The sequence below is a fragment of the Panthera tigris genome, chromosome X (genome assembly GCF_018350195.1).
Source record: "Panthera tigris isolate Pti1 chromosome X, P.tigris_Pti1_mat1.1, whole genome shotgun sequence".
NCBI lineage: Eukaryota > Metazoa > Chordata > Mammalia > Carnivora > Felidae > Panthera > Panthera tigris.
The window spans coordinates 112,609,260-112,635,098 of record NC_056677.1 but is presented as its reverse complement, the minus strand read 5'-3'; the positions used below and the strand labels follow the sequence as shown (position 1 = coordinate 112,635,098).

Genomic DNA, 25,839 nt, shown 5'->3' with positions numbered 1-25,839 from the left:
GCCACAGACGTTGAAGTCATTTCATACTCCCCAGCCCTACTAATTACTGAAAATAATTATGCAACAGTCAGAGCTTTCTCCCTTGTTGTGTTTGGACTGATCATAATAGAAAGCCCTCAGGCAAATTAGAAGGCTAACAACTGCTTTGTTCAGAGTGGGAGACAACAGTAAACTGGGAGGAGGAGAGCACAGGAGCAGAACCAAGGAGAACTGGAATGATTTAAGTTCACTCGGGAAGTGCCTCATCTTAGAAAGCCATTTTCCTAGCGGCTCTTCCCATATTTTAAGAGCAGAGCAAGAATAATAGCTCTTGTGCATCACTGCTGAACCGTGGACTCTCCCTGAACCGGAATAGGTAGCTCTTCGGTCAGACCAACGAGGGTGGTTTTCATGCCAGAGAGAGACCACTTGTTCCTGCGGCAATTCCCAATTAGGGATCCTAGGCATCCTCACCTGCAACCAGTCAGTCCAAGCTGCTACTGGAAGGGAGGGGAGTACCTAGCCTCTACGGTACCCAACTCGCCACAGTTGCTAAAGGCAGGTCTCATCTCAGGCATCTAGAGCCCGTCCTCTGTTTGCTTGCTTATGATTTTTACAAGCAACATTGATACAGAGGTATGCACAAATTTTTTAATGTTTATTTGCTTATTTTGAGAGAGACAGAAAGAGGGCGTGCGTGCAAGTGAGGGAGGGACAGAGAGGGAGAGAAGCCCAAGGAGGTTCCGCACTGCCAGCACAGAGCCCGACGCAGGGCTTGATCCCACAGAACCGCGAGATGGTGACCTGAGCCAAAACCCAGAGTCAGACATTTTAACCAACTGAGCCACCCGGGCGCCCCGGTGCACACATCTCAAGTGTCAGACTCAATGAGTTTTGACAAATGCACACACCAGGATAATCTCCATCCCCATCAAAACGTAGAACGTTTCAATCACCTCAGGAAGGTGCGCCACGCGCGCGTGAGGCAACCACCGTTGTGATGGTTTTCACCACGGCCTATTCTAGCACTTGATGTAAATGTAGACGTAGAGCACTGTCCTCTTTCGGATGAGACTTCTTTCACGTTCATAGAGATTCAACTATGCAGTTGTTCTTTCCTTTTTATTGCTGAGTCGAACTCCAATACACAACTGGACCATACTTTTTTTATCCCTTCGCCAGATGATGGACCTCTGGGTTGTTTCCAGTTGGAGGCAACGTGGAAATATACTTCCAGCTCATTTCTCTGGGGAAAACCCTAGCAGGGATCCTAGAAGGGGGATGGCTGGGTCAGAGGATCGGGGTACGCTTAGTTAAATATGAACTCCCAGATTTTTTTTCTCAACTGGTTGTACCATTTTACATTCCCACTGACAGTACATGACTATTCCAATTGCTCCACAAATCAAAGAGCTGGATTCTCCAGCTCTTTCACAGTTTCTCTCTCTTAAAATAAATAAATAAATAAACAAACAAACAAACCATGGGTACATCCACTGGAATGGCTAATTGTTAATTGTTTTAATTTTAGCCATTCCAGTGGATGTACGGTAGTAGCCCATGGTCGGTTGGTTGATTTATTTATTTTAAGAGAGAGAGAAACTGTGCAAGAGCTGGAGAAAGGCAGAGGGAGAGGGAGAGAGTGGGGCTCGAACCCACAGACCACGAGCTCATGCCCTGAGCCGAAATCGAGAGTCGGATGCTTAGCCAGCTGAGCCACCCAGGCGCCCCAGTATCCCATGGTTTTGATCTGCGTTTCCCTAATGACTAATGATGTTGAGCACCTTCTCGTGTGTGTTAATCAGCCATTTGCATTAGCTCCCTTTGGGAACTGTCTCTTCAAATCATTTGCCCGTTTTCAATTGGATTATGTGTGCTATTATTGAGTTATAAGAGTTCTTTATAGATTCGGGATATCAGTCATTTGTCCCAGTGTTGTGAATATTTTTCCCAGTCTTTGACTTAACTATTCATTTTCTGAGTGGTGCGACTTGGTGAAAGGAAGTTACAAATTTTGATGAAGGCCAGTCTATTATTTTTTTCTTTTATGATTTGTGTTTTCTGTGTCATAAGAATCCAATCCAGTTTTAAGCCTGTTGAATCTGCCCCTTCAATTGGTCTTGAATCTGGTCCCTCTTCTCCTTTCTTTCCCCTTTAGAAATTACCAATCCCAAGTCACCACCATCTTTTGTCAAGGCCACTGCAAGAGCTCACTTTTTTTTAATTTTTTTAAATGTTTTATCTATTTTTGAGAGAGAGAGAGAGAGAGAGAGAAAAACACAGAACGAGTGGGTGAGGGGGCAGTGAGCGAGAGGGAGACACAGAATCCAACGCAGGCTCCAGGCGCCCAGCTGGCAGCACAGAGCCTGATGCGGGGCTCGAACCCACGGACCATGAGATCATGACCTGAGCTGAGGTCGGACACTTAACCGACTGAGCCACCCAGGCGCTCCATCACTAAGCACTTGTGATTCTACCTCCTTCCTCTCTCTCTCAAGTGCATGCATTTTTCTCTATCTCCTCTTCCACAATCTTAGCTCAGGCTACCCTGACTACAGCAGCTGCTCTTCACCGGTCTCTTCAATTCCACTCTTACTCCATCCATTCCATTCTCCCCAGAGCGTTAGAGTAACTTTTCCAGCTATCTATTGCTACATTTAAAAGCTTCCCGAAACATGTGCTGGGGTAAAACAATTGTTTTGTCATGCCTATAGATTCCAGGGGTCGGGATTTAGGGGAAGGTTCTTCTCTACTCCTTGATGTCTGGGACCTCAGCTGAGAAAAGACTTGAACATTTGTGAAATGGAATCATCTGGAGGCTTCCTCACTCGTATATCTGCTCCCCAGCCTGGGATGACTTCAAAGCTAGGTTCAGCTGGGACTGTCAACCAGTGCCTTTATGTGGCCTCTCCATGTGCCTTGGGCTTCCTCACAGCTTGGTAGCCTCAGGGAAGCCAGATTTCTCATGTGTTGATTCAGTTTCCAAAAGTAAATGTTCAAATGAACATGCTGGAAACTCAATGGCCTTCTATCCCTAGCCTTGGAAGGCGCATAGCATCACTTCCCTTATAATTTATGAGGCAAAGTCATCATCACCCCCAGTCTCATTGGGGGAGGATATAAACACCACCTCCCAATGGGAGGCCCATTCCAAACCACCAAGCAGATCATGACATTGCCTAATGAAGGCTCCCATTAACTGCCTCAGCAATAACTCTCAAGCGGGGACTCCCCCGCTCTAGATGATGTCTCAGGATCACCTGAGGAACAGTCCAGCCTTCTAGGAGTTTGTGTTCTCTAAAGGTCATGGGCTCGATCGCCCAGGTTACTCTTATTCACGTGCACTCCTCCACCAAGTACGTACAGGGCTGATCCTCGCTCACATGGCATCGTTGTGCAAGTTTAAAAGGTGCCCCTTGCCCCTCTACATAGACAGCACCCTGTTCCGCTAGACATGAGCACAGCGAATGAAGCATGGGTCATATTTAGTCCCCAATCCCTTGCTCTCTAAGCCAGGTGCCTTTGTGTACGACACAACCCAACATCTACGAAAGGGTTCTCCCCATCTTTGCCACACCCTTCGCTCTGTGCTCTTACACCCTGTGTCTAGTCCATCAGGAAACCACATCACCTTTCTCTCTACACATAGAGCACAGTCTAACTGGAGTACAATTATGAGTGCTCGTCTAGTCTTCTCTACCAGAGAGGAAGCTCCTCGAGGCACATACGGTACCTCATTTACTTTTCATGCAAACAGAAGGCAAGAGTGCCTCTCTCCCATCGTGGTGCCCAAATACCTCAAATACCAACATTAGAAATTCCCTTCTCTGGCTTCCTGAGTCTACTTGATTTTTAAGTTTATGTATTTACTTATTTATTTTGAGAGAGACAGAGACAGCACGAGCAGGGGAGAAGCGGGGAGAGGGAGAGACTGAGAATCCCACGCAGCCTCTGCACTGCCAGCGCAGAGCTGAACACGGGGCTTGAACCCACAAAACCGTGAGATCATGACCTAAGCCAAAACCAAGAGTCAGACGCTTAACCGACTGAGCCCCCCCCCCCAGGTGCACCCTGAGTCTCCTTTAGATGCCAGCGTGCCTGGCATTTCATTCAGTCCCACTGAAGCGTTACATTACCAGCACCCCGGTGTGACAGAGCAGTCCTCACCTGCTAACCTAGAGAACGTTTCATACCCCGAATCGTTCACCTTCCTCCTCTTCTTCACAGATGCTACTCACACCCGAAAACATAAAGTTCCTCAAGACCTTAGAAAACGAATTCCTCTATAAAAGTTTAAAAAAAAAAAAAAAGCAGGAGGAGGGAAAGGTCTAACCAAGATGATGGAAATCGGTAAAAACCTTTCTGAAAAGCAATTTGGCTCTCTGTATCATAAGCCTTTGGCCCAGAAATGCCCCCTTCTGGCAACTGATCCCGTGGTGGGGGTGGGGGGAACAATTTCCAGAAAAAGAATTCCGTACAATGATATCCACCTATAATGGTCTACCAAAAGGACAACCAAAACGTCCAACAATGGGAGGTCAGGCAACTAACCAATGCAGCCAATGGAAGTGGTGTTTTCAAGGAATGTTTTAATGACATAGGGAAACACCCATGATATAATTTAGCGGATAAAGCAAAACACAAAACTACATCTGCAGTAGGGACAGGTTTCCATTGTTGTTTATTGCTGTATACACAGTGCCTAGAACAGTGCCTGGCTCAGTAAACAATCACTAAGTTAATATATACCATATATATAACATACATAACATAGTCATTGAATGACTAAAATAATTGAGTGCCCAGGGTAGGGCCAAGCTCTACCCTGGAGTTTCATGCGGTGTACCTATCCTGTTAACCTGTACCACAATCACAATTGTGATTTTGTCTAACAATTGTGAGACAGTTCCTGTCATCATCCCAATTTTTACAGACGAGAAAGTTGAAAGTCTGAGAGGATAAGTGATTTCGCTCAAGGAGACTTAGTTACTAAATGGCAGAGCTCAGATTCGAACCCAGGCAGTCTGATGATTCCAGGGGCTAAACTCTTTAACAATACAGTAATACTTGACGCACACCTTTGCGCACGTATGGGAAAAAAAAAAAAAAAAAACCTAGGAGAAAAACACCCCGGTGTGTTACCAGTACCTTATCTCTGGGTGATAGGATAAGAAGGAATTGGTATTTTCTTCTTTTGCTTTCCTTTATAAAGTCCTGACAATAATGATGCATTGATTTTTTTTTTAAGTTTATTTATTTATTGAGAGAGAGAGAGCGAGCATGAGCTGGGGAGGGGCACACAGAGAGAATCCCAAGCAGACTGCACTGCCAGCATGGAGCCTGATGTGGGGCTCGAACTCACAGACCGTGAGATCACGGACCTGAGCTGAAACCAAGAGTCGGACGCTTAACGGACTGAGCCTCCCAGGCGCCCCAATGAGGTGTGGCTTTTGTATTCCGATTTTTTCAATTTTTCAATTTTTCAATTTTAAAAATGAATTTCATTTTTAACCAACCAGGAACTTTGGAGTTTTTAGCAATTGAGTCCAGCCCTTGGTTCTGAGCTCATGCTCGCCACCTGGGGCAGGTTCGGCCACCTCCCGTCCTGACCTAGCCATATGCTCGGATTCTCTCTTGCCAAACCCACCAGACTCCCAGCTGTAAGTGTAAACAATGCTTCCTGACGGAGGTTGGGGTCAAGCCTATGTCGCTTTGCGTCTGTCCTGCCTAGTCTCTAGCTTTCTGGCTTACCTCGCTCTCACCCCCTGTTCTGCCTTTGCTACTCAGGCTCTCTGCCTCCTGGAAAACCATCCCCACCCCGTCCCTGCCCCCATCTTTCACTCTCAGAGCCTATAGGCTCAGTATGACATCACAGCAACACCCACTGCGGCAGTTGGGTGGGGGGGGTAGTCTATGTGCAGAGTCCTTGTGGCACACAGGATTCAGGGACAAGCCCTCTCTCTCTTCTGTGACTTCTTCGCTTCCCTCTTCAATTACAGACCCCAAGCTGATCACACCATTCTAATAAGGCCCTGATCAATGCTAAGGAGTTATTTTATGATTCCCGCAGGTTGTATTCCTGTTATTATTACACATCACAGCATCCCATTAGCTTTCAAAAAACAAACCGGCATTGATTTGCTGACTCACTCTATGGTCTCTTATGACGCCCAGATCTTTCCATTATGTTTGCATCTCCAGGCAAGGAGAGAATTGATTTCGTCTCCAGCCCTCTATAAGAGGTGCCTGTTCACTCCCTGCTCCCAATCTCCACCCTGTCTCAGTACCTCAAGCGGAAAAGTGTGGAAAGCAACAGAATCCTGAGGTCTATTTGTCAAACCCCCAAGCAACAACAAAACAAAACAAAACAATCACAAGAAGTAAAGCAAAGTCTCTTGCCTACTTTCTGCCAGACCTCTCCGATTTCTGTTTTAAAAACAGAAATAGCCCTGGCGCCTGGGTAGCTCAGTCAGTTAAGCGTCCGACTTCAGCTCAGGTCGTGATCTCACGGTTCGTGAGTTTGAGCCCCACCTCGGGCTCTGTGCTGGCAGCTCAGAACCTGGAGCCTGCTTCAGATTCTGTGTCTCCCTCTCTCTCTCTCTGCCCTTCCCGCTCTCTCTCTCTCTCTCTCTCTCACTCAAATAAATAATAAAAAAAAATTAAAAACAGAAATAGCCAAAAGTAGTTTCGTTTATGGCCTGTAAATCTATGCAGTGGGGGCAATTCAGGGCTTAAGCTATGGAATCAGAGAGCTCTGGGTTCAAAATCCAGCTCCAAAACCTCCCAGCTATGTGACCTTGAATAAATCGCTTTGCCTCTTAAGACCTCAGTTTTCCCACCTGCAAAATGGGAGTGATTACAGGACAGTCGGTTCTGCTACAACGTGATGTATGCGTTCCTAAAAATCCCACGCTATGTCAAATTGTGCGTTCAAAGTCACAGGATTCACGGGAAAAGATAAGTTGAGAGGCACAACAACTCAAAACCTTCATCAGCAACATGTTCTGGAAGACAGGAACCGAATAAAAACAGCATGGCCATTTTGTGCATGTTAAATGGTCAAGTAATACATAAATACGACGACAAATGTGGCACTTTAAAAAGACCTGAGGTTTGCTTGTGCAGATGGCTGTCGGAAGGGCTGTAGCCTGTGAATTCTTGCCAGGCAGGGGAAGGAGGGCGATCTGAGATCGGACAGAGGGGCTAGAGCAGCTGCGGACTGCTGTGGCTCCCATCACACGTGGGGAACTGAGAGAGCTGTGGGATGTCTAGGGGCGTGTCCGTGCGTGCTCGCACATGCTCGCACGTGCTTCGTGTATCCCTGTGTGGTTCGGTTCAGGTGGGTGCAGTTTCCTGCGCTCAACTCGTGTGTCTTGCGGAGGAAAGCATACGTGAGCAAATACGGAGTTCGTGTTATGCTCAGATTGTTCCCGACTCTATCAGCCACACTAGTCGGAAAACGACTTCACATTTTTTCGAAAGAGGAGTTCGAACTGACCGTCCTGACCTCCTGGGCCTGGGAAGATTACATGAAATAAGGCCTTTAGCAAAATGCCTGGCACACGGTCAGTTCCCAATAAATGATAGCTGCAGTTATCAAAAGCAGCAGTAAGAGCTCAGACCTACAGACCTTACGGTGCCTGCAGACAGAATCCAGAGCTGCCTTGATGTGGGGTTTTCCTGCGCACATCTGATGGGAGGCAGTGGAAGCCCAGTAGAGCTCAGCTCTGTTCAGAGTCAGCTCCCCCCCCCCCCACACCCTACCGAGTGCCTATTTGCCGTTAATTCTATGAACGTCTCTTATGGCCCTAGGGTGCCAAACAGTGGCTCTGCAACGCAGGGTCTACAAGAGGAGCCAGAGGCCCAGCTCTTGGCCTAAAAGAGCTTCCTCTCTCTCTGCTCAGTGAGAGGGTAAGGTGAGACGGGGGCCGGAGCTGGCCGGCTGGAGAGTCTCCAATAAGCAAAAAGGCGACACTGTCGGTTCCAAAGCAGGGAAGTTTCAGGATCAGGGCCACTGTTTAAAACAGGCGTCAGCAAACTTTTTATGTAAAAGGCCACAGAGTAACTTTTTAGGTTTCGTAAAAGGCCACAGAGTAACTTTTTAGGCTTCGTAGGCCATACGATCTCGGTTACAGTTCATCAAATCTGCTACTGTAGCAGGAAAGCAGCCATAAGCAATACATACACGAATGGACGTGGCTGTCTTCCGGTAAAACTTTATTTATAAAACAGGCAGTGGGCAAGATTTAGGCCCCAGTTTGCCAACCTCTGCTTTAGAGAGGTTCTGTCTGGTAGAACTTGTGCCACGGATGCAAAACCACGTAGGTCATTTTAAATTCTTCTAGTAGCCGCATTTTGTATAAATCAAAAGAAAATGGTATCGTTCATTTTCATGTATATCTTATTTAGCCCCTCAAATATCCGACATACTATCACTTCAACATGCAATGAACAAAACCATCATAAATGAGATCTTCTGTTTTCTTTGTACCATGCCAAATCCTTGAAATCTGTTATGAGTTGAATCATGTGCCCCCAAAAGGTGTGGAAGTCCTAATACACACCGTTTGTTGTATTTTGGTAGAGCGACCCTAAAAAAGAAATATAAAATCTACGCCTTTGTGTTTTATGTTCTCAGCACCATCCAGTTCATACGCACCACCTGCCGAGGACTTAATAGACAGCCAGCCATGGCTAGTGGCCACCATACTGGACAGCCCAGCGGGACAGAGAGCAATGTGGCTACATCAAATTGATTAGTTTAGAGACAGAAAGGTGTCAGAGACACAGACGGCTTGAGGACTAAGTGCAAGCAAAGGGCTTTTTGAAAACTTAGCCCTTCCTTGAAAACGTATCAAATGGGATGGTTCTAGGCGTTTACTTTCTCTCAACGGCTTGAGGGCCCTCAGGAACTGCCCATGGCACAGCCTCGGAATGCCCCATTTTCTTCAGCTTTGGCTGAAGTCATTTCATTCCTGAGCTCTGTTTTTGCTTCTGTGATGTGTGATCATTTTTGTCTCCCAACCGATTCCTTCTGAAGTCAGTCTGTGATATTTTCCCTTGAAGTAATTTGGCAGTTTCATCGTTTTATCGCTCTTACATTCCCCATTAACTGTAGTTGTGCCCCAACATATCACGTGAAGGGACGGGGAGATTGTAACAAAAAAGTCTAGCTCCGTCTTTGATACTGGACTGCCAACACCTTTCAAGCTCCTTTTCCCTTTTCCCCTTTTGTCCTACGTCTATCAAGGCCACAAGACAGCCTGGGCATCTGTCCCCTGGTGCTGGTGAGCAAGTCCAAACCAAGAGCACCCGAACCCCAGGTGCCAGAATCTTCACCCCAGTCCCATCCTCTACTCACAATACAAACCTGAGCCACTCAAGCTCAGCCCTCCTCCGCCCAGAAAGCCTCACGACGTGAATACCAAACTTTTTCACGCCCTCTTGCTGCATGTGCGACCTCATCGGCCTCAAGATCCAAACCCATTTTGAGGGGGCGGGGGTAGAGGGCCTGGTGTTGCGCTCTGCGAGGGAACCTCGAGACCATTGGTGCTGACGGCCGGATGATCTAAGAGATGACCATCAGCTCCTGGAGGTCTTACTTCGATCACTCACAGCTTACTAACTGACTCCACATCCTGCCTGCTGCCTGCTAGCGAGCTTGCATTAGAGTCGTCGTGGCATTTCGTAAGTCCTGGCGAGCCCCGGTTTCAGCTAGGACCAAGCCAGGTAGGGCAGGAGTATGGGCTGGGGACCCTTCTTAATGTAGCCCTAGGCTGGGCACCACCGTCTCAGAGCGAATCATCTGTTTTCGACTCCTGCACGAGCTATGACTGACGCTAGACTCGAGGGAATGACTCTTACTCTGTGACCATCGGTTGGGTTTCAGCCAGGCATTTGTCCCGTTTTATAAAGCGTTCAGGAAAAAGACTGATACCGTGTGCAATATCATGGTCATGGGTGGTCACCGGTATGAGGGAAAATAGTCACCGTGTGCAGTGCTGAGATCACACTCCTAAAAGCAGATGGCTCATTAGGACCCTAAATGTGTCTGGTGAAAGAAACAAAGATTCTGATCCTCAGAATCATAGGGGGGAAAAGACCCGTGGTACTCCCATGGCACACACCCTTATGAGAAGCACACTGAATGCTCTATCCCCACCCCTCTTAAAGAGCCAAAGGGCACCATCACTCCAGCGGACAATTGTAAAATGGACCAATGAACTGTCTAGGTTCTATTTAGTGCCACAGCTGGTCGACATGCCAAGAGGTTAATTCAAACTCATTTTATGCCCAGAGTCTCTAGACCAAATAAGACAATAATTGCCATAAGAAAGGTCCCTCTATGTGATGATATTGGTTTGAGGCTTTCTAGAGGAATAAACTTATAAACATGACCAGGGTAGAGAGGATTCCCCCAACACGAGGTATATCCAATAACCACCAAAACAAAAAATGAAATCAAAAATCTTTTCATACAGGCTGAGGAAAGAGAAACTGAAACAGAGGCCTGAAATTTGACTCAATCATAAATCCAAATTTTACCAAAATAACATATGCAACACAAAAATAATAGGGTTCTTATTGGCTTTTGCACTCGAAAACATACATTCTAAATTAACATCTGCTGAAATGCACCAATTGGCAAACTTTCGTGGCCTAACTGGTGCTGGGGCCCAAATTACAGTTATACCTGGGGATCTCTACATGCTTAGGGGAGTTACCAAATATGAAATAAAGGACAAAGAGGTATGCCTCACTTTAACCATCAGAACTACCATCTTGGCTAAATTGCCCGTGGTCATCCATGCCCATAGTGGGCATAGCCACTCTGACCCAATGAGTAATAAACCAAAATAAAATTAAATATTTCATAGTTACAATTGGCTTGATAAAAATGAAATCACATGGACCTCTTCCCTGCTGTTTAAAATTCATTAATCATACCCAGGAGCCCAAACTGGCCAATGCTCAGGCCTGATTAAAATGAATAGTGCCCAACAGTGGATTGCTTCAACCTTAACTACATGGCACCCCTGATTGAGGCCCCTCCAAAGTTACAGGGAGCACAGTTCACAAGACTGCCCTCACTTCTGACACCAATTATAAGTTTAAGCATTCTTGCGATCACACTAGGCTTCAGTAATTCACTAGAAGAATCCATAGAGTGGTACCTGGCTGGCTGAGTCAATAGAACATGGGACTCCTGATCTCAGGGTAGTGAGTTCAAGCCCCATGTCTGGTGTGGAGCTTGCCTAAAATTAAAAAAAAAAATCTTTGGGGCACCCGGTTGGCTGGAACATGCAACTCTTGATCCCGGGGTCATGAGTTTGAGCCCCACGTTGGGTGTAGAGATTACTTTAAAAAATAAATAAATAGGGGAGCCTGTGTGGCTCAATGAGTTAAGCGTCTGACTTCAGCTCAGGTCATGATCTCACGGTCTGTGAGTTCGAGCCCCGCGTAGGGCTCTGCGCTGACAGTTCGGGGCCTGCAGCCTGCTTCGGATTCTGTGTCTCCCTCTCTCTCTGCCCCTCCCCTGCTCACGCTCTGTCTCTCTCTCTCAAAAATAAACATTAGAAAATAAATAAATAAATAAATAAATCAACTTTGCAAACAAGAACTCATAGGGATAACTAAATGCTGTTATACTCACAGTTATAGTTTGTTACACTGAAAGAATATACAGACTAAAACCAGCCAAGGGAAGAGATACGCAAGGCAAAGTCTAAGAAAGCTCCAAATGTGGAGCTTCCGGTTGTCCTCTCTCCACAGAGTCACGGACAGTACTACTTTCCTGGCATCCAGAACGTGCCAATACACATGGGCTATTGCCAATCAGGGGAGCTCACCTGAGCCTTGGGTCCAGAGTCTTTGTTGGGGCTTGACCACACAAAGCTGGTCAGCCACCCGTGTGGCTGACCTCAATATCCAGCCCCTCCAGAGGTCAGTTGATACTCTGTGACACAAAGCCCTCACCCTAAATTGCGTTGTTGGTATAGCCCAAGGCCCCAAGGCAAACAAAGATATTCCCGTTAGGCATGCCACTTCAAGGGCTTAGACACCACCTCTAAGAAGCCAAGGGCGAAGGCTGGACCTGCCTTTGGACACGGTTAAATTCTTTCCTATACACTTGCCACATACACACCCAATATTATTGAAATTATTGACTCCATGCAACCCACAACTGGAAACATCTTTGGCTATTGTAGATTTGCTGAATATGTTCTATTCAGGGCTTTTTTCAATAGTCTCTCCGCTGAAGTTTGCCGTCATCGTCAAAGAGACATAGTAGGCCTTTACCCAGCTACACACAGAGTATCCCAACAGCCCTACCATTGCACACCACCTTTGCAGCCATCCAGCTTTCCCTAAGAGCAGAGGTATGATATCACACTGATGACATCATCTCCAAAGAGATGCATTTGACACACTCAATCAGGGTATTCAAATAACTGGGAATCGTTTGGTCAGCCAAGGGCCACTCCATTGCTGATACTGTTAGGAAACAACTACTGACATTCTCAGCACCTACATCATTAAAACAAGCCACACATCTTTCAGACACGTTTGGGTTCTGGAGGCAACATATTCCTTGTTTAAAATTTTTTACTTCAGCCCACTTTATGCTGTTACTTACAAATCAGTTCATCTTGAATGGGGCTCCCTCCAACAAGGCTCTACAAAACAACAGGCACTCCCATTCGTGTCTTTCACTGTAGTGGCTTTAGCAACCTCCTCTCATGCCTTCTAGAGTCTCTGGACCACCTATGATGGCTTATAAGTTGTCTGTGCAGAAGAACCTGGTTTTTCTGTAGTACAAAACAACTTTTCTTCTCGGCCCCATGCTACACGTCATTGGAGCAACAAATGCTAGCTCTATAGTGGGCCCTTCTGAAGATGGAAACTCTCACGGGTGACTCAGTATTCTTTTGATCGTGGAGGCAACACCCCTTCTTATGAAACGAAAATGATCCTTCCATGATACTTACAAACCTGGCCTCTGGTATATCTCACCTCTAAGAAGGGGGCCCTCCCCTTCCTCAGTGTTCTTAACAGATACGATGGTGCCGAAAAATAGTATCCCTCTCTTATGTTCAGTGACCACATGGGGAGCCCCTTGAGTTCAACTGAGTGATCAGAAAAGGGAGTTTGTACCCTTTACATTCAGCAGTGCTGCTGGACAGCTGCTGTCTGTCATCTAACCTGGATGTCCCTAATCAAAGAGAGGACGCCACTGTCAGCAAAATGAGCCAAACTTCAGGCCATCATCTTAGCACTAGACAATACCTGGCCAACAATCGGTCGCATACGCACATTTTTACAGACTCTTGTGCTATTTCCACTGATCTGGCCCTCTGGCCTGACCAGTGGCAACAATTCCTTATCCAAGGTTGCTCCCCTTGGGGTAAGGAACACCGGGAATGTATTGCCTCACAGATACCCAAAATATAAACCAAGGTCACACTTCTCTCTGCGTGCATTTAATGCCACAATACAAGGTCTCAGCCAGGCACTCCTTATTCTCTTCAGAGTTCCAGACATCACTGATGGTGAACAAGGCATTCATGTCACTTCGTAAAATACACAATGCTGGGCTCTTGAACAAGGTATCCAGTGGAACATTCCCTTCCCTTAAACTGGTTGCAGGCTGCAGCCCTCATAAAGCATCATAACGGCTTTCTTAAACACATTCAAATTCAAATAAATGAAATAAGGTACAACTGAGTCATCTGTGAAACATCAAAGGTGAATTGCAATAAAGAGGCTGACTCCAAGTGAGCAGTGGGGCCGGCTAATGATAACAGGGCGGAGAGACTGTTCACAGAGCAAGTTGAAGATGAATGTCAAAGGTCTCGGATCACAGCTAAAGGACAGCATTCCAGTTACTGAACTTTGAGCAAGTGGACCTTTATGAAAGTCATGATCTTCTTCAAAAAGGTCTTCCTTGTGTGAAGAATGAACTTTTGCCTAGTCATCCTCTTGAAATATCAGAAAAAAAATTCCAGCTCAACCAAGATAAAATGAATTCTTCCATACTGAGAAACATCCAGGGTCTGTTTGTTCCACTAAAATTACAAATGGAATTCAAGGCAGTACAGCGGGTTCAGCGTCTTCCATTTCCTCCAAGCTCTAACCTTTCACTGGATACTTTGAGGGGTAATGATCAGACTATTGCATTTGAACATATTCTTAATGAGCCATCACAAAGTGAACTAATGGGAGAACCGAACTTGATGGTGGAATATAAACTGGGTTTGCCATAATCTGGGGTGCTGTTCACGAAAATACAGAGGCTACACCTTGTTCATAGTCATCTTTTTACTCTAATTTGATGTACACGACATTAAACGTACTGAAACGAGAATTTTGCCTAAAGAGTATCTGTCATCATTTGAAATTATTCGGGTCTTTGGTTTATTGCCATGTGACAATTGAAGGCACTAAAGGGAGATGTTAAAACTCCCAATTTATATGAAAAGAGTAGCCTTCTACACCTTTTTTTTTTTTAACGTTTATTTATTTTTGAGACAGAGAGAGACAGAGCATGAACGGGGGAGGGCCAGAGAGAGAGGGAGACACAGAATCTGAAACAGGCTCCAGGCTCTGAGCTGTCAGCACAGAGCCCGACGCGGGGCTTGAACTCACGGACCGCGAGATCGTGACCTGAGCCGAAGTCGGACGCTTAACTGACTGAGCCACCCAGGCGCCCCCCTTCTACGCCTTTTTAAAAAATTGTTGTTAATGAGAATTTGAAAACTGTCTACAGGTCTACAATGCAACCTATTTCTGGGTATTCTATAAATTTAATTTCGAAACCATCATCAGCATTTGAGTCTTCAACCTTCCTAGTAATGGCTTTCAGAATAAACACCTGTAATTGATTTTAGTGGCAACACTTCAAATTAAGTACAAAGCCAGGTATTTATATCTTACCTTGTTTCAGTATAGCTCAGTAATAGTCACAAGAATAATATTGGCTGTATTGATGCTATTTTAGAATTATAGCTATTCTTTGATTCTTTCAGGTTGAAAAGTATAAGTTGGAAGGTTTTGATTTTGGTCTTGTTTTAAAGTGAAAAATTAAATAAAGCAACTAGGATATGTCGATTTAAAACAAAACAACAACAACAACAAAAAAGAGTCTGAGGCACCTGGGTGGCTCCGTCAGTTGAGCGTCCGACTTCGGCTCAGGTCATGATCTCGCAGTCTGTGAGTTCGAGCCCCATGTCGGGCTCGGACGTGCCCATGGCTCAGAGCCTGGAGCCTGTTAAAAAAAAAAAAAAAAGACTCTGACTCCATTTTTTTGCTTGCTGACATCTTTGAAGCCTCGCTCCTCCTCTGCCTTTTGTCCCACATTTGAGCAAGTCCATAAGGAAGCCTGGGTAATCCCTCCCTTTGTGCCGACAGGGTAGATCGAACCACCAGAACCTCAGCCCGTGCATAGGAACCCTCACCCCTACCCCAGGCCCCAATCTCAATAAAACCAAAGCCACTAGCGTCTTCCTTCATTCAAGCTAAATGGACCAGCTTGGGAGCCTGCCCCGTCGCCCCCAAAGAGCCTCATGGTAGCTTTTCCATACCACCTTTGGTGCATGAATGGGATCATCGGCCTCAATTTCAAAACCAATCTGGGACAAAGAGCTAATCCCACCCTCTCCGGGGCACACGCAAAACAGAGATTCTACCAATTAATAACTAATGTAAGACATACCATCACATTTCTGATGAAAACTAACCCCACCTCCAGGAGAAATCAACTTTTAGTCATAAGAGTACCCATTGAAGGAACAAGACATTTTAGAAGCTTATATAACATGTCACATATCTCCCCCACTCCCACTTAGCTACAAATTAATTTCCCCTTCAATGTATTTGCAAAAGCTTACTTTTCTAGCCTGGCAGAAAAGAATGCCAGATTCAAAGCCGTCATCTGTACAGAAATCCCGAGAGAGTTTTAAAGAACTGCAATGTCACAGCTACCCTGGTATTGTTAATGCTTGAAGAAATGGAGTTGGTGTTGCCCCGGAAAGCTTTGTCAATACTATAACCACGACATATTTGGCCAACAGCAACAAAAAAAGTAGCAGCAGTAGGACTGAAATCCTGAGTAGGTTTTATAGAAATGAAGGTTCTGTAAGAGGCTGTGTAATGGAAATGATATTGACAAATGCCATAGCAACCAAAACTGCTTGTCGCCTTGTGAAGATTAAAATCTTCCTGATGATCAGGCATTTGGTGTGTCTGTAAGCGAACGTATGAATAAAAAGCTTCCCCCGGAATAAAACCCATTCCAGGCCTGCTAATACTGTTCAGGCAAGAGGGAACTTCGATTCTGGAAATCTCTTTCTTTCGGCCGAATCCTACATAGACGATATCAATCTCAGCTTCCAAACAGAAAGGAGAAATGTGCATGTATGTGAGAATGTGAGGCGAAAAGGCACCTGCAGAGGCAGCCACTGCATCAGGAGCCCATCGATAGGGTTGTGCTTCCAGGCGAGGCTCTTCAGAAATTCTGTATTTCCAGAGAACGGTGGTATTTCATTTTCTTCCTTTGCCAAACACTGATCACAGCCCTCACTCGCAGAGTTATTTCTGGGTCTAACTTCCGCTCTTCTTGCCCTGGTTTCAGTGCTTCTCATTGTTTTGGAGATTGTTTTCCTTGTACCTGATTGGTAGACTTGACGATGGTTCAGCATCCTGTCGGTTTCGGGAAAAGTCCTCAGCCATCCAATCTAGCCTTGTCCGCGGGTTGAGAAGCTCAGAAATATTTCCATTCTGTCACAACGCTGACCCTGGCATTCGTCCCCACTGAACACAAATGCTCCTGCCTCTCTGTCCTAGGAGTCACTGCACTTCACGATTCCTACGTGAAAAGAATTCTAATGGAAGATTTCTGTTTTTATTGTTGAAGCATAGCTGACATACAATATCACATTCGTTTCAGGTGTACAGAATAGTGATTCAACACTTACATACATTACAGAATGATCACCACGGTAAGTCTAGTTACCGTCTGTCACCATAGGAAGTCATTGCAATATTATTGACTATATTCCCTATGCTATGCTTTTCATCCCCTATTTATTTTCTAACTGGAAGTTTGTACCTCTGGATGCCCTCCATCTTTTTGCCCATCCCCCCACCCCCTCCCCTCTGGCTACCACTAGTTCGTTCTCTGTGTCTGTGAGTCTGTTTCTGGTTGTTTGTTCATTTGTTCCGTTTTTTAGGTTCCACATATAGGTGAAATCCTACGTGTCTTTCTCTGACTGACTTACTTCACTTAATACCCTGTAGGCCCACCCATGTTGTCGCAAGTGGCAAGATTTCATTCCTTTTTTTTTTTATGGCTGGGTAATATTCCGGTGTGTGCGTGTGCGTGTATATGTGTGTTTGTGTGCACGTGTGTGCACGCACACATTTGTGATTGTGTATACTACGCCTTCTTTATCCATTCATGTATGGATGGACACTTAGATTGCTTTTGTATCGTAAGTATTGTAAATCATGCTGCAATGAACATGGGGGGGGGTGCACTTACCTTTTCAAATTAGTGTTTTTGTTTTCTTCAGATGAATACCCAGAAGTGGGATTGCTGGATCATAGGGTAGTTCTCTATTTAATTTGGGGGGGGGAACCTCCATACTGTTTTTCATAATGGCTGCACGAATTTACATTCCCACCAACAGTGTGCAAGGGTTCCCTGTTCTCCACATCCTTGCCAACACTTGTTATTTCTTACCTTTTTGATTCTAGCCATTCTGATTGACGTGAGGCGATATCTCATTGTGGTTTTGATTTGCATTTCCCTGATGACTAGTGATGTTGAGCATGCTTTCATGTGTCTGTTGGCCATCTGTGTGTCTTCTTTGGAAAAATGTCTATTCAGGTCCTCTGCCCAGTTTTTAATTGGATTGTTTTTTGGTGTTGAGTTGTACGAGTTCTTCATATATTTTGGATATTAACCCTTTATAGGATGTATCATTTGCAAATATCTTCTCCCATTCAATAGGCTGCCTTGTCGTTTTGTTGATAGCTTCCTTCAGTGTTTAGTTTGATGTAGTCCCACTTGTTTATTTTTGGTTTTCTTACCCCTGCCTGAGAAGACAAATCCAAAAGCATTACCGAGACTGATGTCCAAGAGTTTACTGCCTACGTTTTCTTTTAGGGGTTTTATGGTTTCAGGTCTTACATTTAGATCTTTAATCCATTTCTAGTTCGTCTTCGTGTATGTTGTGAGAAAGGAATCCAGTTTCAGGGCACCTGGGTGGCTCAGGTGGGTTAGTCGCCAACTCTTGATTTCAGCTCAGGTCATGATCTCACAGTTTCATGAGTTCAAGCCCTGTGTCGGGCTCTGCGTGCTGACCACAACGAGCGTGCTTGGGATTCTCCCTCTCTCTCTGCCTTTCCCCTGCTCACTCTCTCTCTCTTTCTCTCTCTCTCTCTCAAGATAAAAGAAACATTTTTTTAAAAAAGGAAAGTAATCCAGTTTCATTCTTTTGCATGTAGTTGTCCAGTTTTCCCAGCACCATCTCTTTTTTTAACGTTTATATATTTATTTTGAAAGAGAGAGAGAGAGAGAGAGCACGCACAAGCAAGCAGAGGAGGGGCAGGAAGAGAGGAGAGAGAGAGAGAGAGAGAGAGAGAGAGAGAGAGAACCCCGAGCAGGTTCCGAACTGTCAGCACAGAGCCTGATGTGGGGCTTGATCCCATGAATTGCGAGATCATGCCCTGAACCAAAATCAAGAGTCAGAGGCTTAACTGACTGAGCCCCCCAGGGACCCCCAGCACCATTTATTGAAGAGACTGTCTTTTCTCCGCTGTAAAGTGTTGTTTCCTTTGCTGTAGATTAATTGGCCGTATACGTGTGGGTTTAGTTCTGGGCTCTCTATTCTGTTCTATTGATCTATGTGTCTGTTTTGGTACCAGTACCATATTGTTTTGATTACTATACCTTTGGAGTGTAGTTTGAGAACAGAAAGCAGGATGCTTCTAGCTTTATTCTTCTTTCCCAAGATTTCTTTTGGCTTTTCAGGGGCTTTTGTGGTTCCATACGCATTTAGTGATTATTCGTTCCAGTTCTGTGAAAAATGCTATTGTTATTTTGACAGGGATTGTACTGAAGGCATAGATTGCTTTGGGCAGCATGGACATTTTAATAATATTGGTTCTTCCAATTCACAAGCACAATATGTCTTTCCTCTAATGGAAGACTTCCTTTTCTTTCTCTCTCTTCTCCCTTCCTACAAACACACACACACACACACACACACACACACACACACACACGTGTGTGCACAACTGCTCAGGATTCACAATCTCAACAAAGTAGAAAGAACAACAATAACTTGAACTCTCTCTGCTGCCCGTTTGATGAACCCCTCTGACCCCCACTCAGCTCTACAGGTTGCTGTTCTCCTTTTCCACGTGAGGAAACGTAGGCTCAGAATCATAGAAGAAGTGCTCACAGTACTAGCCCTTGGTGGAAATGAGATTCCAAGCTTTAACTCCTAGGTGCCCACAACGCCTGGGTGCCCTCGGGTTGGCCCAGCTCCCCCCCAAAAAACGCCCCGGAGATCAAGAGTTGGGACACAGCGAGTCAGGCCACTCCCCTTATCCTTCACATCTTGAAAAGTACTAGTAATACCACCAAGACACCCAATGGCCTTTTCTGGGAGTCCAGTCTGAGGCTTACCGACCAACCCAATCTCCCAGGAAGACCAAGTAAACAAAACAAAGGAAGCAGAGGTTGCACAGTTACAAAGGGAAACGAAGCATTTGAACACTGGCAGAAGAAATCAAGTTTGACCTCCGAACTTCACACATGTGCAACAATAAAATTAAAAATATAAGGGCTACGTAAGGGAAAAAGAAAAAGAAGAAACACATTTAAGAAGATCCACACAATGCAAGTGCTTCTGCAAGCTTTGGACTTTCTTAAATGGGACATGCAATTGTTTCTTGCAATTGTATTTCTCTTATCATTTCCTCCTTCCAACCTCTTACAGATCTGCCTTTCACAGAAAACGCATTTGGTGATGGGTACTGAATCGGAACGCTATACTTGTGATAAACCTGTCCTGCTGAGTTTACATAAAAGGAGAGGGGAGGCGGGGGGCGGGGTGGGGGGAATCAAGTAAGAGAAGATAATGCCATAATTGAGACAATAATAATTCTTCTTCTTACTTTTGCCGTTAAAAACATTTTAACATTTGAAGTGATGAATGCATATCCTCCCAGTCTCTGCTATTCAATAACCCAACTCATTAGGAGGGAGCAGAGAGAAATCTCGGTGGCATTAAGAACACCGAGCAAGGGGAAAATGAAGGCCGGTGTTACAAGCCCCATGGCCAAATTCAGAAGTGGAATGGTAATTAGATTGTCGATCAACACGCACAGGCGATTCAGGCACACATTTTGAATCGCATCCACATTTGCAGAAGGGAGAGGTAACAATGCCTGGAATGTTGCCTTTCAAAAGTATTAATGATGCACTATAAATTTCGTCCACGTATTAACAATAATTCAGTCCTCATTAAGCTCCGGTGCCGATAGCAACCCACATTTCGGCACAGCAGGCCCCTGCAAAATTATTTTCCCTTTGTTAAATCTAGTTTAATAGTTTGCCGAGCAATCGGCAGACGCTGCGTGGGGGTGGAAATCAATTTCTACGTCTGATCAAATACCGGCTTTTCTAACCAGCAGCACCCACGCTCTACGGACACGCGGGCACCTTCTGGCTTCCGAGGAGAAGAGGCTATGCCCGGGGCTGCAGATGACATTTAGTTACGAATGGGCCGCAGAGAGATAAGCGCCCCCCGCCTCCTTTGAGTGCTTCCCGAAACGAAAATGGGGGTGGGGGCAGCAGATGACAGCCGCTAGGGCGTCGCGAGACGGGCCCGGCAGGGACGCCGCCCCGAGGGACCGGGACCGGCAGCAGCGTCGGGATCAGGGCGCGGTGGGGACCTCGGCCGCGCTGAGCTGCAGGCTCTGCCATCGGCAGGAGGTGGCGCCCTCGGGGCAGGCGCGGCCAAGCCCAGCGCCCAAGGGGCGCCCCGTCTTAGGCACAGTTTCGCTAAAGAAATAAAAGTCTGGAAGCGCCCCCGGGTCCGCGTTCTGTGCACCCAGGGGGACTCGGGATACCGGGGAGGGGAGGGGTGCAGGCGGAGGCGCGGGGCAGGGCGGAGGTCCCGGCAGTCACCCACCGAGGGGGCCGGCGGGCTCCGGGCGCAGTGACCGCGCCGGGACACCAGAGGGCGCCGTGCGCACAGCTTGCTTAAGGTGCGAGCCGGGCAAGGTCGGGGAGCTGGGGGCCTCCGCGAGGGTGGGGACCCCAGCGGGTCTTCCTTAGCCCGCCCGAACCGCCGCTAGTCGCCCGCACCGCCCCCGGGCCACCCTGTGCGGTCCCGCACTTCTCCGGCACACCCGATCAGATACGGTCTGATGACAACCCAGCAAAACGCAAATGAAGGAGGGGGAAGCATCCATAACACCTACGGGAGCTCAAGCAAATGTCATTTTAAACTGCATGAGCATGAGCGGGCGCCTTCAGACGCTCTCCTGCGGCACCTCACAGCCCCTGGGGGCTGCCTGTGTCCCGAGGCACCCTCCGCCTCAGATGCAACGGTGCCCCACCAAGGGGGCTTCCCGTGTGCGACGCCCCAGGACGGCATCACAAATGGTCAAAATAGCACCTACTGTTTGCCGTCGCTGCCCTGGCTACTTTCACGCTGATCATCTTCCTCGATGCGCAGAGGAATCCCAAGAGGCGTTCTCAGCCCCACTCTGCAGATGGGGAAACGGTGGCTCACGGGGTCGTAGAACCCGTCCAGGTTCGCGCAGAAGCCGCGTTCTTTTCACTGAATGCAAGGCCTCCCTGATGGGGAACACATACTTCTGCTTACATGGCTGCTTCCATACTTCTTCAAGGCCGCAGGAGCTGTCAGAGCTGAAAGGACGCATGTGAATTCATAGAAATAACTCGGGCTCTAATCCCTTTTCCCTTTGGGAAATAACCCCCAAAGCCTTCCGCTGGTGCCCTTTCACTGCGGTATGTCAGACTGGTTGAGGGACACTTCCCCACTTAAGTCAGGAGGTCATCACTCCCAACAGGATCCACGGTGGCCCCAGACACTCAGACCCTTCTCTTTCAGACTCTCGGGCATGGGTCTTGTCAACATTTGCAAGATCTGCTTTCCGCGCGCAGAGCAGAAGGGAGAAGCATCCAGTGGTTAAGAGGTGGCACCAAGCACACCAGTATGAGCTGCCGATGCCAGGGTCTCACCTCCTTCCAGAAGCCTGTGCCAGCTCCCTCGGCCCACACCAGCTTCCCAGCTTCTCCTGCCTCTGACCTCCCACCCCCCCCCCCCGGCACTTACTGTAGGAGCCATCCTGTAGCAACTTGCTCATTTCTACCTCCCGTTCTCTGGCTGTCTCGTGTGTGTGTGTGTGTGTGTGTGTGTGTGTGTGTGTGTCTTCCCAGGGAGCTGGCGAGAACCACAAGAGCAGAGGTCATGTCAGCACTGGGCACTAGCAGCTCTCAGGCAGTTGTGAAATTGAATTATGATCGTGTCTCTGCCTGCAGCATCAGTCACTTTCCACCAATTAAATAGGGTGGCCCTGTTTGCTTTTTCTCCTGGTTTTTAGGTTTGTTTATTGGAAACAGTGAGGCCCGCTGGCCGATACAGTTGCTAAAAAGACAACAGCAGTCGTGAAAATGTGAATCACTTCCTCTGCACAATGCAACGTTCACCACTGTATCCACTCTTCTCGTTTGCAGCCCGTTTCATATCTCTGTTTGTTTATGTTTCTGTGCGAATTCCGGCATGGTTAACACACAGCGTAACATTCGCTTCAGGTGTACCATATAGGGATCTGGCACTTCCACACGACACCCGGGGCTCATCCCAACAAATGCCCTCCTTGGTCCCCGTCACCTGTTTCACCCATCCCCCCACCCCCTCCCCTCCGGTGACCATCGGTGTGTTCTCTATAGTTGAGTCCGTTTCTTGGTTTGCCTCTGTCTCTTTCTGCGCCTGCATTTTGATAACAGGTACTCATCTATGCTACAGAAAGCCAAATGCAAATGAATGCTAATAGGAAACACTGCTGTCCAGCCAATTCCCGTCTTCTCCACAATTTGCTAGAATGTGTTTCGAGTGCTGTGGAGCAATCAGATGTGCTGGGCTGGAGATCTCTCCCTCTTCCCCATAATGCACTGCCCAAACTGGCTGTCACTGGCCAGAAATGGAAAGATGGGCAGTGAGGGGGAGAAAGCAAGGGCTGATGAAGAAACGTGATGAAAAAAAGGCAGAACAGCGGTCGGGATGTTGGAAATCGGAAACGCAACAGGGCAGTGTGGACACTACAGAACCCAGTAGCTGGAGAGACGGAGTGTTACGGTCTTGATGCTTGTGTCTCCCCGGGATCCACGTGTTGAAATCCTAACCCCCAGTGTGAGGCTATTTGGAGGTGGGGCCTCTGGGAGGCGACGAGGTCGTGAGTGTGGAGCCCCCATGAACGGGGTCAGTGCCCTTCTAAAAGAGACTCTAGAGAGTTCCCCTCACCCTTTCCACCATGGGAGGACACAGTGAGAAGACAGCTATGAACCTGGAAATGGGTTCTTACCAGGCACCAAATGTGCCTTGATCTTGGACTTCCCAGCCTTCAGGACGCGGAGAAATACATGTCTGCTGTTTAATTTCTGTTTTCTTACAGCAGCCCGAACTGATGAGGACACGGAAGAAGGCCTAAAGGGTTGAGACTTCTTGATAGACCATGGCAGGCCACCCAAGTGGCTCCATCCAAAGCACACACCCCTGCGAAGGCTCCAGAGTCTGCAGAGCTACCTCATCGTGCGGAGCTGCTGCCTCAGTTTGAACAAGAGTTCCGCAAGCTCCCTGAGGTGCTTTGGTTGAAAAGGACAGAGCCTCGTCCAGGATCCCTTCAGAAAATGGTCCACCTCACGAACAACTGAATCTAGGTAATGATCCGCAATGGCTGTTAACATCGCCAAGAGAGGGACAACCAGACGCCGCTCATCTGTTGACAGAAGTACATGGCACCTTCTGTGAAGGGGTCTTGCCGAAAGGCAGACCGGAGTCTGACGAAGCTTCCGTCCAACTACTAACTTACAGGAAATACAAAGGACTGAGGAACGTGTTGAAAGACGTCACAGGGATGCGATCAGTAAGATCCGGACTCTGGGAAACTCTACAGAACAAATGATCTCATTTCTTTAACAGATAAATTGGAAAGACAGGATATAGGGGAACCTGTAGATAAAAAGGCTTAAATCTATATCAAGCGATCTCAATTAAAGACCTTATTTAGCTCCAGATCTGAACAAACTATAACTTTAAAAATCCTATGGCATCTAAGAGATCACTGGAACTTTTAGTACTGATTGGATTATTAAAGAATTATTGTTGGGGCACCTGGGTCACTTAGTCGGTTAAGCATCAGACTCTTGGCTTCGGCTCAGGTCGGTTTCTGAGTTTGAGTCCCACATCGGGCTCTGCACTAACAACGCAGAGCCTGCTCGGGATTCTCTGTCTCCCTCTCTCTCTCTGGCCCTCCCCTGCTCGCTCGCTCTCTCAAAAATAAATAAATAGGAGCGCCTGGGTGGCTTAGTCACTTAAGCGTCCGACTCTTGATTTTTAGCCCAGGTCATGATCTCACGGTTTGTGGGTTTGGGCCCCACATCAGGCTGTGCTGACAGTGCAGGGCCTGCTTGGGATTCTCTCTCTCCCTCTCTCTCTGACCCTCCCCTGCCCGTGTTCTCTCTAAAAATAAATAAATAAATAAACTTTAAAAAGAGTTTTTAAAGGAATTATTGTTGATTATTTCACATGTGGTAATGGCATTGTGTTTATGGTTGGTTTTTTTAAAGGCTCCTGTGCTTAATTCAGAGATACATCCTGAACTATTTACCGATGAAATGATGTCAGAGGTTTGCTTCAAAATGTTCCAGGAGTGAATATTTCTAACAGTATTATTGATAATGGCCAAAAAGCAGAAACAACCCAAAGGTCCATCAACTGGTCAATGTATAAATGAAATGTGGTATGTCCATATACGATGGAATATCATTCAGCCATAAAAAACGTACACACTACTGATACATTCTACAGGCTCAAAAACATTATGCTAAGTGTAAGAAGCCAGATGCAAAAATCTGCGTATTGTATGATTCCGTGTATATAAAATGTCCAGAAATGGCAAACATATACAGAAAGTAGATTAGTAGTTGCAGGGGGCTCGGGTGGGAAAGACAGTGCAGTGAAATGAGCATATGAGGAATCTCGTTGGGGTGATAAAAAATGTTCTACAACTGGATGTGGTGACAGTGGTACAAATCTGTAAATTTCCTAGAAGCCATTGAGTTTTACACTTAAAATGGGTGAGTCTTATGGTTTGTAAATTATGCCTCAATAAAGCTGTTTTTGTTGTAGCGCTCCAGGGGATGGGAGAAGGAAGTGGGTCGGAATGAAATGAAACACGACCGGCTCTGATAATGGCTTCAGCCAGGTGATGGGTACGTGCGGCTTATAAAGCTATTGTCTTCAATTTTGCCTACGCTTGAGAATTTCCACAATAAAAAAAAATAATTAAAAAGTGAGAGGAGGAGCTTGGAAGTTGAAAGTCGTCAGGAAGGAAGGCTTCTCTGGGGACCCGCTACTCCCGCCAGTTCTCTTGCTCCTGTGCCACATTATCTTTCCCGGTGTCTCTGCTCTTGCCCGTGCCCTTGTAACGACCAGCTGACAAGCGTCTTGACATTCCCTAGTCCACAACCCAGAGGGCACTTTCCGCATGGCCAGGCTGACTGCCAGGGCCACTCTGAGGCAAAGTCCTCGGTGCCAG

At 46.7% G+C, this 25,839-nt stretch overlaps 1 pseudogene; it reads left to right on the top strand.

The window, feature by feature from the left end:
* The first annotated feature begins 13,816 nt into the window (after positions 1–13,816).
* Positions 13,817–14,243, top strand: LOC102949693 (annotated as a pseudogene).
* Positions 14,244–25,839: the final 11,596 nt, after the last annotated feature.